Source organism: Pleurodeles waltl, chromosome 8 (genome assembly GCF_031143425.1).
Source record: "Pleurodeles waltl isolate 20211129_DDA chromosome 8, aPleWal1.hap1.20221129, whole genome shotgun sequence".
NCBI classification, from domain to species: Eukaryota; Metazoa; Chordata; class Amphibia; order Caudata; family Salamandridae; genus Pleurodeles; species Pleurodeles waltl.
Genome location: NC_090447.1, coordinates 673,901,155 through 673,918,481, shown reverse-complemented (window position 1 = coordinate 673,918,481; position 17,327 = coordinate 673,901,155). Strand labels below are relative to the sequence as shown.

General features: G+C 43.5%; 1 protein-coding gene across 4 annotated transcripts in view; it reads left to right on the top strand.

Annotated features, from left to right (window-relative positions):
- HHLA2 (HHLA2 member of B7 family) overlaps positions 1–17,327 on the top strand; it is a 1,624,464-nt gene that overhangs the window by 181,317 nt on the left and 1,425,820 nt on the right. The gene's annotated exons all lie outside the window — the stretch shown is intronic.

Genomic DNA, 17,327 nt, shown 5'->3' with positions numbered 1-17,327 from the left:
ATTGCTGTCACCTGGATTTTAGATTTGCACCCGTCCCTCTTGACCTCAAGTAACCTTTTGACCGCTAGTGACTTCCAAGTACTATTTTCACATTCAATCTTTAAAAATTCAAATCTCGACTTCTACTTATTGGATTTTTGTAATTTTGGTCTTGTTTTAGTCAGATAAGTATCTATTTTTGTAAACTGGTGTGGAGTGGTTTTGCTGTGTGTGTCACTGTGTTACTGTAATTAAGTGTTACACAAATACTTTACACATTGCCGCTTATGTTAATCCTGACTGCTCTGTGCCAAGCAACTAGAGGGTGTATCTGACATACCTTGGCTAAGATTGTTATCCTTATTAGGACAGGGTGAAACCCAATTTCTATCACACTCCATTCCAATCTCCCATCATTTTGAGATCATATCAGATCCCCAGACAAAAGGCTCTTTGATGGTCTAATAGTGATTATTTTCTTCAAAGAAATCATTTGGAGAGATTGAGGTACTGGGGGCCGTATTTATACTCCGTTTGCGCCGAATTTGCGTCGTTTTTTTCGACGCAAATTCGACGCTAAACTAACGCCAACTAACGCCATATTTATACTATGGCGTTAGAGGCGTCTAGCGCCAAAGTTCCCGGAATGTGCGTCATTTTTTAGCGTGAACCCCTTCCTTGCGTTAATGATATGCAAGGGAGGCGTTCCCGTCTAAAAAATGACTCCCAGGCCTTTACGTGGTATTTATACTCCCGGGCAAAAGAGACGCCCGGGAGTGGGCGTGGCTAAAAACGGCGCATTTGCGCCGCTTTTTAACGCCTGGGTCAGGCATGGCGTTAAGGGACAAGTGGGCTCAAAATGAGCCCAGAGTGCCCTCCCCTGCCCCCAGGGACCCCCCCTGCCACCCTTGCCCACCCCAGGAGGACACCCAAGGACGGAGGGACCCATCCCATGGACATTAAGGTAAGTTCAGGTAAGTATTTTTTTGTTTATTTTTTGTGGCATAGGGGGGCCTGATTTGTGCCCCCCTACATGCCACTATGCCCAATGACCATGCCCAGGGGACAGAAGTCCCCTGGGCATGGCCATTGGGCAAGGGGGCATGACTCCTATCTTTACAATGATAGGAGTCATGTTGATGGGGGATGGGCGTCGAAAAAAAATGGCGCAAGTCGGGTTACGACGATTTTTTCGACGTAACCTGACTTGCCCCATTTTAAGACGCCCATACGCCATTTTCCCCCTACGCCGGCGCTGTCTGGTCTACGTGGTTTTTTCCCACGCAAACCAGGCAGCGCCGGTCTGATTGCGCCGTCTAACGCCATTCCATAAATACGGCGCCCGCATGGCGCTTCAGAACGGCGTTAGACGGCGCAAAACTTTTTGACGCTAAACTGCGTTAGCGCAGTTTAGCGTCAAAAAGTATAAATATGGGCCTGGGTTTTTCAGAACCGGTACTGATCCGGTAACCCAGCGGTGCCAGGGTACACCCAAAGACCTCGGGTACTTTCCTGATTCAGACCACAGAAACTCAGAGTCTTCTAGGTGAAGTCAAATATCAAATTTATTGGCTGCAGCCAAGTAACAAGCGTCCTAGAAGTACAACAGCACGATTTGTATGTTCTCAGGAGACTGTTCTTCAATACAAAGTCAGGTTTCCTTATATACAGTTTTTTAAGCTTCAGGCAAACATTCTTGACATTTTGGTTGGTCATTCACATGTTTTCACTACAAAGGAAAAAACAGTGTCATGATGAAACCTCATATTTCATGTCATCCAACCCATAATAAATTACCCGGCAAGGCCTAGTATTTTACATCAGATAAGTGTGGACCCCCAATAAAACGGGCACCTCCCCCTCGTAAAGTAAGAAGAAGAAAAGAGCAGGTGCAGGTGTGAGCAAGATTAGGCAGGGTGTGTGAGCGACAACAAGGGTTTTATGGCATGGTGTGCCTTGATGCTATCTGATTCGGCCACTGGGAGAGGGACTGACCAAACAGGTTTGGCCTGAGGCAATGGTTCCAGCTTGCCCAGGTCAGAGAAAAGTCAATCAAGGTGTACGTGTCCTTGGAATCAAATCTGACTGTATTATAAGCCTCTGTGAGGGCAACTTTTAAAATGGCTGCCGTGTAAAAAATGGGAGCCACGAGTGCAGGACGAAAATGGCGATTTCGAGGTGAAAACGCTGCTGGAACTGAGCGAAAATGCTCATGCTTAGTGTACTAGTCATTATCGGTCTTTTGATACTAAAATCGTACTGCTGTGGCAAAGTAAATTACATGGGTCCAGAATTTTTAGAACCACAAACCCTCCTTTTGCCCTTACATAGGCAATAAACCTATTCTCATGCTAATCTGAGTCCAGGTCTATGTTTATAAGGGCATGGAGATGTTGCTGGAGCAAAATTCTAGTACTTGGTAACTCTCTCTGGACAGGTCTCCTCGAACATGAAGTAGCACAAAAAGGCCACATATGGCAGGACAAAATAAGGAATACCTCTATCTGCAGTAGGTGGCATAAGATCACACACCCAACAATTAGTGATGTTCACTACTAACTAGTGTTGATGCAGAAGCTGTACAAAAGAATTGCTTACGAATTCTGATCTTCTAACCTGCTCATGTTCAGGAAAAGGGTGAAAAGAGTGCAAAGAAACAATAGTAGGAAAAGACATAGGTTGGGAAGTGGGTGCAGAAGTCAATTGAGTAGAGAAAAACAATCCTACCCATAAATGACAACGTCATGTTTAAAAGACTCTAGAAAACACGTTATTAAGAACATATAGACAACGGGAGAAAGTAGTGACCACTATTACAAATGAAATAATAATTTTTCACAACCCTAACCAAAAAGCAAATCCTAAAATTATCTAGTAACATTTTTAGGGCTCCTCTGAATTCCATTAATTTTTGTATGTTCAGGTGGAACAGTGGTGACTCTCATCAATGCTCTAAGGTGAAAAGGGGGTACTCTTTCCACAGAAAATGGACTTTATTCTGCTTTTACTAAACAGAATAGTACTTTAAAACAATGCCAGCAAAACAATCAGTCTCCTAATACCTAGTCTATACAATCACACGGAAACCTCTTGTGAAACCAACTATGCCCAGAGTCCGTTCAAAAAGCCTCTCTGGCAGGCTTCTATTGTCCATCAAATTTTCTTTTGTTGTTTTCTTTCGCATGGGCCTCTCAATTCAGGCCTCTTCGTGAGAAAAGTACTGCTTAGTTGGAGTGCCCTCCTGGCAAACACCCACAGCTCACTCGAAAGTCTCAATGTCTTAAAGCAATGCACCAGTGTCTCTCCTCTGTGGCAGATACTACAAACTATGTGGTCTTCATTGATCAAGGGCACAAATCATCTTGTGCAGACCCAAGCACCATTAATTGGGAAATAGCTCAAGCTCAGCAGCACTTTCAGACTCCAACACTCATTATTTAGTGTCAGAGGACGCTCAAGCTGCTCTTTCATGGGCACCACAATATAGTGCCTTTCCCAAACTTGAAATCTCCGGTGCACTGCCCTTCTCCTGTTGGAGCAAAGAAAAGGGGGGGGGTGGCCAAAACTCAGGCCAAGGGGCTCAAGGGATTGCACACTGTCAGAGGTTACCAGCACATGACAGGTAGAGAAATGAAACCTCAAAACAGCTCTGCTATCAACAACAGGAATCCTTCTCTTTAGCTCTTTTACACTGAAACTTTGGTTTTGTGATGTCCAACGCCGTCTGATGGAGCAAGTACGATACCATGCGCTGGCGATCACTGTCCAGCTTTGCTACTTTCTGGGTGCTGAGACTGTAGGGCCAAGACGTCCGTCTTTCATCTGTAGCTGTCACTGATGGGAATTAGGCTTAAATCAATGTCCTGCAGGTTATTATGAATTGATACCCGCAGAATCTAGTGACGTAGGAAATGTGCCACAGTTGTTAGTTTCCTTCAATTTAGTAAAAAAAAAACAGTTCATGGTTTTTAACAAGGGGACTGCAAGCAGGTGGTCTGCAATCTTCAAAGGAGTAGCCATACACCATGGGCATAAAATACAAAGACAAAGGCAGAAGGGCAAAACAGGGTCTCTAGCATCTTTAATTGGGTTCTCTCCATTATTCTCTGCCATCTATAGCTACATGAGAATTATATCTGAATGGATTTCCTCACACAGTGGCATTGTCTAATGGGGTAAACACATATTTTCCTCAATGATTAAGTCTAGGTGTTCCTCCTTATCTTAGAACATCTCAATAGAGAAATCACATGATACCGATTATCAGGGACATGTAGAAACCTTCCTTTAAAAACTGTGCATCAGGTGCACTGTGCAATACACAGGCTAATAGTCAAATGTGCAAACAAAAAGACAAGAACTAGAGGGTCCTGATATTTGCATGATTAGGACACATCTGATCCCACCAAAAATTAAAGTAGCAGGAACAGAAGGGAACCGAAAACCAAATTAAAATAGACATTGAAAATTTGTCATGTTCAAAAAGGTAAACATAAGATATCTCCTATTGAGATGGAAAACTTGTCTTACTATAATATTGAGTCAGTTAACCAGTCTATCGCTACCCTGACAGTCAGGCTGGAAAACATTGAAGCAGGCAAATTCTTGAAAACCAGTCTGGTCATACCAAAGGGAATTATACATAACATGGGGGTCCCTGGTACATCACTGCAGTCTGGAAATGTGAACCTGAACAATACATCAATAATAATAAAAGGGCTGACTGGTGAAAGGAATTCGAAAAAGAGAAATGGGACTAGGACATAGCTAAAATCTCAATAACTAAGCATGATGCGACATTGGTCAGGGGAAGTAACAAAAGAAAAAAATCTATAGGAAGAACAAAAAAAATTATTTGGGTGATAGTCAGGCATGTGACACAACACCGAGAGTACGGGTGATACACAAAGGCCAAAGTTACACAAATTTTAACTCTACCGTTGGCGACTACACCATATACGGTACTCCTAGCTAATGTTTCAGTTCCTTCTTCAGGAAAAAATGAAAACCTGGTTTTCTTTTAAGGAACGAAAGCCATATGCTACTTAGGAAACAGAACATCATTAACTAATGTAATATAGAAATTAGGCCACCTTGAGTCACAGATCTATAATTTCATCCTTAGGTCCAATCAAGGATACATAAATGTAGGGGTGCCTGTTCCTTTAAGGGAAGGGGCAGTAATGTGACTAACTGCAGGTGACACACTTTGATCCTGTATATCTCTTTTTATTTTCCTTCAATACCATTATAGCCAAATAGACATGCACTGGTGAAGTGTTGTCTTTTATGTTCACAGCATGAAATATCATTATCTGTGGAATTTAGTAACCAGAACAAGTTCAACCAACTGTTGCGTAGCGATGGGCATCGTCATGACCATCCCCTCACAACACAGGGGAGCTTGTAATAGTATCAAAAGCAACAACAAACATGCAAAAAACAAATAAAAAATAATAAAAACGCACAAAACGTCAAGCCATCAGATATACTTGCTGTGTATCAAGCACAAAAAGCATAGACAAAACAATAGCATGTGTGAATAAGCGGTGACACACAACACCATGTCATGTACTTTATGCACTGTAAACCTGCAGCCCAAAACCCAATATTTGGGCCTGTTTAATTTGTCAGGTTTAAAATCCTTACCCTCCTTTTGACAGTAGATCACCAGGCAGTGGAAATCTGCTGTCAAATATAACTTTACTGTTTCTCTTCTAACATACAGGACCAGCAAGAACAATTCATGATAGGACCAAATACATGAAAATAAATTTCCATTACTTAACTGTTACCCTCTTGTCAGTTACTTCGCAACATCAAGCCACCTTAGTTTTACCTTTCTAAAAGTAAAAATTGTTACACTGACACTCCATATTAATTTGGCACCTACAATTTCCACTGTAAAAAAATTATCTCTATTTCCAGATTATTAAACTACATTTACTGTGAATAATTCACAAACCTTAATAACACACATACCAGTTATTAGAATAAATGCTTGTTGCAATCCCATGCAATGGTACATATTTCATCAACCTTGAATGAATGAACGTCTCAGTAGGCCCAGCTGAAGTTAGAACCTTCAACCTTGATATTAAAACAAGCCTTTGTACTGGCACATTGACTCATTGAATCATAAGAAGGCACAACCTGCAAATATATATCAAACCTAAATGTATGCATTTACTGAAGCCTGAGACACTTTAAAAAGTACTCTGAATGAAAGAAAATGCAGTTTAAACAGTGCTTTTGCCCAAAATCGACTTTGATATTTTAGGCATTAAAAAATCAATATCCTACAATTTTCTTGCATAATATGCATTACCAGAATGTCTATTACACAATCCATGAGTCAGCCATTGAAAATATGAACTTATACTTTATAGAAATGAGCTTGTTTGCTCCTGCGCTAAGGGAAAATTGCACATACAAATGTCATTTTAGCGGTGCAACATAACTTAAATTAAATTTTAATGTTAGGGGGTCATAGTATAGGTATTAAGCTTTATAAATATTAAAAAACGATTTTGAAAGGCACTTATTTTTTAAATAATTTTTCCATAATTCATAATTGTATTTTTAAAAAAAAAAAAAAAAAACCCAATTATTCTTTTTTTTGTGATAATTCCACATATAAAAGCAAGCTGCATCCCTTGCCTATTATTTGGGATACATTAACTCACAAGCCTAAGCGCATAAGCCTAACTTGAAATGCGTCACTTTCATTTAAAAGGAAGGTTATGCAAAATTCCACCCATGTTTAACTGGGAAAGTGCTGGCTGAATTGAACATTCCTATCAAATATACTGCAGCTGAAAAGTTTGCCTGTGAACATCTAATACAATGCATCTAAGAAAAATTCTGTAAATGTTTTTTTTTTTTTTGCAAAAATAGGAATTTCGTTTTTTTTTTGGGGCCCTATTTATATCTATTGAATGTGTTTTCTAATTTATTAAGCATTTAACGGCAGTTTTGTATATGTGCACAATTGCTCATTCTATAAATTAAAGAGCAACATATAGCTATGTTAGCACATCACATGGTTCATTTCTGGATTTTTTTCTAAGTTTCTACTTAATATTAATTAACCAACATTTTACTTAACAAACTGTAAACATCAAGAAGACCCACAAACACACATTGAGCTCATTTCAGATATAAACAGAAAACACTTAGTACACATAATACAGCGCGCTTTAGCCATTTTTCATAAATAGCGCCGTCGCAATTTACTTACAGAACCGTTTGCAGATCCTAGTTGTAAGTCATATTTACAAGAAAAAAAAGAAAACTTTTCTCAATTATTTCCAAGAATAGCGGACCCATACTTTATTAAACGTGATGGGGCCTACTCCGTGCTTCACATATAGTTCATAGGTTGGAGTTCCAATCGGAGGAACCGGACATGAGTCCTCCAACCGGGAGTCCCTTTTACAACTAAGACAAAACAAATTTCCAAGTCTGCTAAGACCAGGCATCTTCGCTCACTAGTCTAGCTTCAAACTTCAAAGGATTATCGTTTACGATAGTCTCGTGAATACACAAGTCCTTCGGCTTTGGTACTTGCAAGTTCCAAATCAAAGTGATCCCAAAGGGATACCAAACCAAATGTCCAACTAAGGACCAAACCAAGTGTCCAACTAAGGACTGGGAGACGCTCCACTTATACTTAACTGAAAATATCGATGACGTCACCAGAAGACTCGTCTTATCATTTCGCTCTACCAAACATCAAGGGTCCAAATCAGGGCGATAGCCAGGGCAGCAGTCCTTCATAGCCGTCGGGAAGCGGGGAACCTCGCAGCAAAGACTTTCGGACCACGTCGACATGCAGGGGTCGATGAAGTGGCGGCCTTCCTCCAGAATTTTCACACGAAGCTCCCCACGGACCTCAGGCTTGGACCGGTACCGCTGATATCGCCCCACGTTGGGTGCCAACTGAGGTACTGGGTTTTTCAGAACCGGTACTGATCCGGTAACCCAGCGGTGCCAGGGTACACCCAAAGACCTCGGGTACTTTCCTGATTCAGACCACAGAAACTCAGAGTCTTCTAGGTGAAGTCAAAGATCAAATTTATTGGCTGCAGCCAAGTAACAAGCGTCCTAGAAGTACAACAGCACGATTTGCATGTTCTCAGGAGACTGTTCTTCAATGCAAAGTCAGGTTTCCTTATATACAGTTTTTTAAGCTTCAGGCAAACATTCTTGACATTTTGGTTGGTCATTCACATGTTTTCACTACAAAGGAAAAAACAGTGTCATGATGAAACCTCATATTTCATGTCATCCAACCCATAATAAATTACCCGGCAAGGCCTAGTATTTTACATCAGATAAGTGTGGACCCCCAATAAAACGGGCACCTCCCCTTCGTAAAGTAAGAAGAAGAAAAGAGCAGGTGCAGGTGTGAGCAAGATTAGGCAGGGTGTGTGAGCGACAACAAGGGTTTTATGGCATGGTGTGCCTTGATGCTATCTGATTCGGCCACTGGGAGAGGGACTGACCAAACAGGTTTGGCCTGAGGCAATGGTTCCAGCTTGCCCAGGTCAGAGAAAAGTCAATCAAGGTGTACGTGTCCTTGGAATCAAATCTGACTGTATTATAAGCCTATGTGAGGGCAACTTTAAAAATGGCTGCCGTGTAAAAAATGGGAGCCACGAGTGCAGGACGAAAATGGCGATTTCGAGGTGAAAACGCTGCTGGAATTGAGCGAAAATGCTCATGCTTAGTGTACTAGTCATTATCGGTCTTTTGATACAAAAATCGTACTGCTGTGGCAAAGTAAATTACATGGGTCCAGAATTTTTAGAACCACAAGATGAGTGAATGTTGTTCTCTGTATCAGTTTTTCAATCAAAGGAGCATTTGAGATTGGCCAATACCTGGTCTAACCTAATGGGTTGAGATCGTTTTTTTGAACAATGGTCATATGCAGAATGTCTTAAGCTTTGGTAGGAATGTACCTATGGTTAAGGACTTGTTGATATTGACCATTGCTGGTTATTATGACTGCAGTCTATAGCAGGATACTTCTGGATGTTTGTGGCAGGCGGGGGTAGATGGCGAGCCTGTATCCCCACTGTCCTTCACCATCATAATTCATAACATGAGAATTGCTTTAATGATGCAAGCTTAGGGTGACCTTTTCTCTGTGTGAGCCTTCTTAAATTGGGTCCTAATGAACGGTTGATATCTTGGTCACAAGGTACAATTCCAACAATTTGGTTTAAGTAATAAAGTGATCGACCATGGAATTACAGAAATCATGTGATTGAGAAGTTGTTGAAGACATACATTCAGGACTGTGGAATACTTAGTGAATTCTGTAGAGTGCCTTGGTGGGACATTTGGCTTTGGAGATCTTGTTTGAGTAGAGAGCTGTTTTTGCTTTCTTGATATATTTATAGAGTCTGTGAAGTCTTTGGAGAATCAGCTCTGGAGCACTGTAAGAGACAGACCAACAGTGTGACACCCTCAAACCTTCTTCTTGGGCACACAGTGATGGAATGGAGTTGAATCCTGCTTTGCTTTCTTTAATGTGTGCGCTTAGACTTCGGATTGGACTGACATCTGTTTTCTGCAGAAACTTTATGGCTGCAAGCCTGTCATTTTAGGGGGACATTAGAGTATGCTAAATTTGTCATGTTTAGGTGCCAGAGTGCATGCACTATGGGCAGGGTAGTAGAGTCCCAGTGCACAGAGTCAAAATACCAGTAACATCAGTTCAAACAATGGGAGTGATTTTGACAAAAAGAGACATTTCCTCACCTCACAAAAGTCTAATAATAAAGTAAGCACTACTTTGGTACTGACAATAGCAAACTGAGAAAGAAAAAATGTAAACGTATCAGATTGCCAGATGTTCAGTATTTGGGCTTTGGGGATTTGGGAAGTGACGGTCAAGTACCACTGGAAAGTCAGGAGTCTCAACCAAGGCCAGGAGACCCACGCTAGATATATAGAATACCTGTTGGAAGTAGCTTTGGAGTCCGCCCATTCCAGGGCCAGAAATTATATGCAAATAATAGGTTCTCAGTAGGAGATCAAGGAAAACGTAGTTCTTATAATCCTAATTCTATGTTGTAGGAATAGTCACCGAAATCAGAGTTGAACAGTCCCAACTGTGTGAAATCCCCAAACACGTTTTATAAAATAAATAACTTGCTTATGAACAGGAGCAATCTTATGATCCTTACAGGAGCGACGGTATACAGGTGATCATCATTGATGAACGGGATGTATTTCAATGTAAAATACTGCAGCTTACATAAGGCAAACATTGCTGAATTTTGTTTCCCTTTTTAAGCAGCCAATTGAACAGTGAAAATGTTCTAGAACAAAAACCCATAGTTAATGTTGCTGCTACTTGAGTAAAATGAAATAAAACAAATGAGGGGAACTGAGCCAAATAGGCGTACGTTTTAAGGGTCTGATATTTGACCTTACTCCTCAAACAATACTTGCAGCTTCCCTAGTCCATATCCCATCACGCCTTATACAGGGAGTTGATCCAGTTCATTTTAGCCAGCAGCAATGATCCCTACTTTATTAATTTTATCATTCTAATACTGCAACCGGCAAGTTGTTTATATCTTTAATAATGACGATTCCAACAATAGAGATCAAGGAATACAGAAAGTAACTTTTCCACTGCCGATCTCAAAGTATTATTGATAGTCAAATACTTGACCAGAGTGGCAGGTTTCTCTCACCTTAAAGAAAACAGAAGGATAACTGTACAATTTAAAAGTTATAAAGTCGGAAAAATATGCAAAACAAAAAACCCTCAAAGCTGCTTGGTGCATTTGGTTATCTGCTTAATTTCAAATCCAAGCAGCAGTGTATGTTGAATTTTCTGTATGGATCTCCAAGTCTCCACTTTGGTAACATCAGCTAGTTGAAATAGCCCATAACAAAGCTGCAGCTGCCACATTGCTTCTTGTAGTGGGTATTCCACTTGTGGCGGGACCAAGCAGCTTAGATTTCATAGTCTCTTTGGTTTCAGAGAACTCTTCCATCCAGCATGTGTAATGATCCATTGTCTGGAGATGATCGATTGAAAGAAGTTTACAGGCAAGTTTAAGACCTGGTCCACATGAAAATCTGAGACACTTGAGGAAGAAGACGAGTTCTCATTACCACTCAGTTGGAAAGGAAAAGGTAACAGTGTATGGTATCTCCGAACACAAAGCCTTAATTTCACTAAATTTACAAGCCACATTAAATGGTAATCAGGCTGCATTCCAAAACAGACTCAGTAAGGCAACTTCAAACATGGGTTCAAATGTACGACCAATCAGTTTCCCCAGGATCAAATTCAGGTCCAATGGAGAGCATTGTTTTCTTAAGTGTGGAAAAACATATGGCCTGATTTAAAATTTTATGTATGACTATAGTACTCCATTACCCTGACAGAGTCCCTGCTTGCCAAATTCTGAGACTTCTGGTGTCCCAGTGGGCATCTCTAGCATTGGCAGGAACCACTGTTGTGGATGTCCCTATCAATACAATGGATGTTGGGTGGACAGCTCCATCATCATGACAGAGACCCATTTTAAACTTGCAAGATTTTATTTACATATTTTCATAAACAAAATCCAAACATGTTTATATTTATGTTTAGGGTACTCCTTCACAACAATGATGGAGTAATCTCCACCATTGACATACTAAAGGTCTGCCCATCTCTAAATAAGGCGGGTAGATCTTCAGTTAAGCGGAGAGGGTACTCTGTCATTGTTGTGAAGGAGTACCCTCCTCACCAAACTCTAAATCAACCCCTTAATGCCTCCAAGAAATCTTTTATCAGCGCAACAATGACAAACTAAATCCATGGACTTTCTCTAAGCTCGTAACAACAATGCGAAGGAGTACACCCTCCACCAAACCCTAAATCGGCCCCTTAATTCTCTTCAAGAAATCTGTTCTCACCGTGATAGACCTGTCAGTCTTAAGGTGGTCTTCTCCAAGCCTTTTGCCTTTACCCCTCCTATTTTTACTGATCTCATTTTTGTTGGCCCTATGACTGTCCTTTACCACTGCTAACCAGTGCTAAAATGCTTGTCCCCCCCCCCCCATCCGCCCACAAACATGGTAGAATTGGCTTAAACCCAATTGGCACATGAAATTTACTTGTAAGTCCCTAGTAAAGTGGTACATCATGTGCCCGTAAATTAAATGCTACTAGTGGGCCTGCAGCACTGAGTGTGCCACCCAGTTAAGTAGCCCTGCAAAACATCTCTCAGACCAACCTTTTCAGCTTGTGTGTGCAGGTTTAATCTCCCATTTCAACCTGCCAAAATGAGCCTTGTGCCAGACCTAATCCTTCCTTTTTAATACATACAAGTAACTCCTGGGGTAAGCCCTATAAGGCAAGAGGGCAAGGTACAGTGTATTTAAAAAGTTGGACATGTACTTTTAAGTTTTACATGTTTTCGTAGTGAATATCTCTTACATTTGTTTTTCATTACTGCAAGGCCTACATCTCCCCTAGGTTAACACTGAGTTTCAGTTTTACATCTAATAAGTGTTAACTTTCAATTGGGAGCAGGTAGGCAGTTGAGTTTGGTGTCTATGGAATTATAATTTAAAACCTCTTTTAATGGTACAGTTGGATTTTAAGTCACAATTCTGAAAGTGCCAGTTTTATGGAGTTGTCATTTTCTTGTGCCTGCAGCCTATATCCTGGGTAACATGAGTAGAGGTAGCAGCAGCTGGTCTTTGCATATTGCTCCCAGACAATGAGGTAAATGAGGCAAGGTGTTGGCAGAATGGGTCACACTGACTTAATGAGGAGGAGGAGCTGTCCCCTACCACACTCACACATCACAAAGTTGCTGCCTGAACACACTCATAAAAGGTTTGTTACTAATCTTTTGTGTCCCTAGGCAAGCTGGGGCTAGGGCATGGAGGAAGAGAATGCCTGACACCTCAAGGGAGTAGAAATCTCCAGAAGCTTTTTTTACTTCACGGTGGGCACCAGGTATAAATAATGGACCCTAGACCCAACTCTTCCGTACACCTCTGGATCTGTGGAAGACTCAGAAGGACTGCGGCGCTGCTCTGAAAGAAGGACTGCTACTCTGTTGCCCTGCTGCCCTGCTGCCTGAGTAAAGGACTGGACCTGCATCTTGAACCCAAGACCACCATAGTGAGTCTAATGGACAGTTTCTGATCTCCTGGCCAAAGCCTCTGGGACAGAACATGCTCCAACAACCTTGGACCCTGCACATGAACTCTGCCAACTATGAGTCCTGGTCCCCCAAATTGTGTCACTCCAATCCTAGACCCTTGGAAATGGGTCTGAAGGTGTTATGCCAGCTCAACTGGGACCCAGCAGAGCTGGCACAGCACAATGCACTGCCTTACAAGCCTCTGCATCAGAACCACTGTGCAACGGCTCCCCAATACAGAACCTCCATCGCCACTGCAGCCCCTCAGAACCACCCCTGAGTGATGCATCTCCACACATGGACCTGTCATTGCCACTGCGGCTCCTCAGAGCCACTGCTGTGCGGCACATCTCCACACAAGGACTTCATTAACCTCTTCTGGGCAATGCATCCTCCATGTAGGACTTCTCGTCATTATGCAACCAATCAATCAATCAAGGAATTTGTAAAGCGCACTGCAGGAAAGTACCATCTTCCTTGGCATGTTACCCCCATTTTTCACATGTATGTCAGTATGTTTTTGCCTGTCTCACTGGTATACTGGTGGTCAGGACCCCAGTGCTCATAATTTATGGTCTAATGTGTATGCCTGTGTAGTGCCTAACTGTGTCACTGAGGCTCTGCTAACCAGAACCTCAGTGCTTACGCTCTCTCTGCTTTTAAATTTGTCACTGTAGGCCAGTGACTTCATTTACCAATTTCAATTGGTGTACTGGACCCCCCTTGTAAGTCCCCAGTGTATTGAACCTAGGTACCCAGGGCATTGGCGTTCCAGAATATCCATATGGGCTGCAGCATTTCTTTTGCCACCCATAGGGAGCTCAGACAAACCCTTTCACAGGACTGCCATGGCAGCCTGCGTGAAATAGTGCACACACTATTTCACAGCCATTTTCACTGCACTTAAGTAACTTATAAGTCACCTATATGTCTAACCCTCACTTGCTGAAGGTTAGGTGCAAAGTTACTAAGTGTGAGGGCACCCTTGCACTGGCAAGGGTACCCCCACATAGTTCAGGGCCATTTCCCTGGACTTTGTGAGTGCGGGTACACCATTACACGTGTGCACTACATATAGGTCAATACCTATATGTAGCTTCACAATGGTAACTCCGAATATAGCCATGTAACATGTCTAAGATCATGGAATTGTCCCCCCATTCCAAATATGGTATTGGGGAGCCAATTCCATGCATCCTTGGGGCTCCACCATGGACCCCCAGTACTGCCAAACCAGCTCTCTGAGGCTTGCACTGCAGCTACAGCTGCTGCCCCCTCACAGACAGGGTTCCGCCCTCCTGGGGTCTGGGCAGCCCAGTCCCAGGAAGGCAGAACAAAGTATTTCCTCTGAGAGCAGGGTGTTACACCCTCTCCATTTGGAAATAGGTGCTACAGGCTGGGGAGGGGGTAGCCTCCCCCAGACTCTGGAAATGCTTTGAAGGGTACAGATGGTGCCCTCCTTGCATGAACCAGTCTACATTGGTTCAGGAACCTCTTCTCCCCTGCTCTGGCATGAAACTGGACAAAGGAAAGAGGAGTGATAACTCCTCTGTCCATCACCACCCTAAGGGTGGTGCCCAGAGCTCCTCCAGTGTGTCCCAGACTTCAGCCATCTTGCTTTGCAATGCGTGGAGGCACTCTGGAGGACTCTGAGTGGCCAGTGCCAGCAGGTGCCATCAGAGACCCCTCCTGATAGGTCCATACCTGATAAGGTAGCCAATCTCAGGGCTGTTTAGGGTCTCCTATATGTAGCTTCACAATGGTAACTCCGAACATGGCCATGTAACATGTCTAAGATCATGGAATTGTGCCCCCAAGCCAAATCTGGTAGTGAGGTACCAATCCCACGCATCCCCGGGGCTCCAGGATGGACCCCGGGTACTGCCAAACTAGCTCTCTGGGGTTTTCACTGCAGCTACCGCTGCTGCCAACTCTCAGACAGGTTTCTGCCCTCGTGGGGTCTGGGCAGCCCAGTCCCAGGAAGGCAGAACAAAGGATTTCTTCTGAGAGAGGGTGTTACACCCTCTTCCTTTGGAAATAGGTGTTAAGGGCCTGAGAGGAGTAGCCTCTCCTGGCCTCTGGGAATGCTTTGAGGGGCACAGATGGTGCCCTCCTTGTATAAACCAGTCTACACCGGTTGAGGGAGCCCTCAGCCCCTGCTCTAGCGGGAAACTGGACAAAGGAAAGGGGACTGACCACTCCCCTGTCCATCACCACCCCAGGGGTGGTGCCCAGACCTCCTCCAGTGTCTCCCAGACCTCTGCCATCTTGAATGGCATGTGCCAGTGCCAGCAGGTGATGTCCGAGACCCCTCCTGATAGGTGCTTACCTTTCTCTGTAGCCAATCCTCCTCTGTGGGCTATTTAGGGTCTCTCCTGTGGGTATCTCACCAGATAACGAATGCAAGAGCTGACCAGAGTTCCTCTGCACTTCCCTTTTCGACTTCTGCCAAGGATCGACCGCTGACTGCTCCAGGACGCCTGCATAACCGCAACAAAGAAGCAAGAAGACTACCAGCAACATTGTAGCGCCTAGTCCTGCCGGCTTTCTCGACTGTTTCCTGGTGGTGCATGCTCTGGGGGTAGCCTGCCTTCACCGTGCACCAGAAGCTCCAAAGAAATCTCCTGTGGGTCAACAGAATCTTCCCCCTGCTAATGCAGGCACCAAAAGACTGCAACACTGGTCCTCTGGTTCCCCTCTCATCCTGACGAGCGTGATCCCTGGAACACAGCAACTCTGTCCAAGTGTCTCCCACAGTCCAGTGACTCTTCAGTCCAAGTTTGGTGGAGGTAAGACCTTGCCTCCCCACGCTAGACTGCAAAGCTGTGTAACATGTAATTTGCAGCTGCTCTGGCTCCTGTGCACTCTTCCAGGATTTCCTTTGTGCACAGCCAAGCCTGGGTCCCCAGCACTCTGTCCTGTAGTGCACAACCTTCTGAGTTGTCCTCCGGCGTCGTGGGACTCCCTTTTGTAACTTTGCATGGACTCCAGTTCACTTTTCTTCTAAGTGCCTGTTGGGGTACTTCTGCGGGTGATGCCTGCTTCTGTAAGGGCTCTCTAAGTTGCTGAGCACCCCCTCTGTTTCCTCCTGCAAAAGGCGACATCCTGGTCCTCGGCAGCACCCAAAAACCTCTACTGCAACCCTTGCAGTTAGCAAGGCTTGTTTGCAGTCTTTCTGTGTGGGAACACCTCTGGAAGCTTTATCGTGACGTGGGACACCCGTATTCCAAAGGAGAAGCCCCTAGTTCTCTTCTTTCTTGCAGAACTCCAAGCTTCTTCCAACCGGTGGCAGCTTCCTTGCACCTTCAGCTGGGGTTTCTTGGGCTCCTGCCCCCCCCCCCCCCGGGCACTGTCGCGACTATTGGACTTGGTCCCCTTGTCTTACAGGTACTCAGGTCCAGAAATCCGTTGTCAGTGCACTGCTGGTGTTTGTTCTTCCTGCAGAATCCCCCTATCACGACTTCTGTGCTCTCTGGGGGTAGTAGGTGTACTTTACTCCTACTTTTCAGGGTCTTGGGGTGGGGTATTTTGCTAACCCTCACTGTTTTCTTACAGTCCCAGCGACCCTCTACAAGCTCACATAGGTCTGGGGTCCATTCGTGGTTCGCATTCCACTTTTGGAGTATATGGTTTGTGTTGCCCCTATACCTATGTAATCATATTGCAATCTATTGTAATTCTACACTGTTTGCATTACTTTTCTTGCTCTTACTTACCTAATTTTGGTTTGTGTACATATAACTTTTGTATAGTACTTACCTTCTTACTGAGGGTACTCACTGAGATACTTTTGGCATATTGTCATAAAAATAAAGTACCTTTATTTTTAGTAACTCTGTGTATTGTGTTTTCTTATGATATTGTGCATATGATATAAGTGGTATAGTAGGAGCTTTACATGTCTCCTAGTTCAACCTAAGCTGCTTTGCCATAGCTGCCTTCTATCAGTCTAAGCTGCTAGAAACACCTCTTCTACACTAATAAGGGATAACTGGACCTGGCACAAGGTGTAAGTACCTCTGGTACCCACTACAAGCCAGGCCAGCCTCTTACAGCATCACAAAGGGAGAAAGTAGAAAGCTGCATGAGTGAGCTGGATGAGTAGAGAGTGGCTGTAAATGGATTAAAGAGGCCCGAGAAGGCTCGCACATTTAACTGCAGCATCCGCTTGTT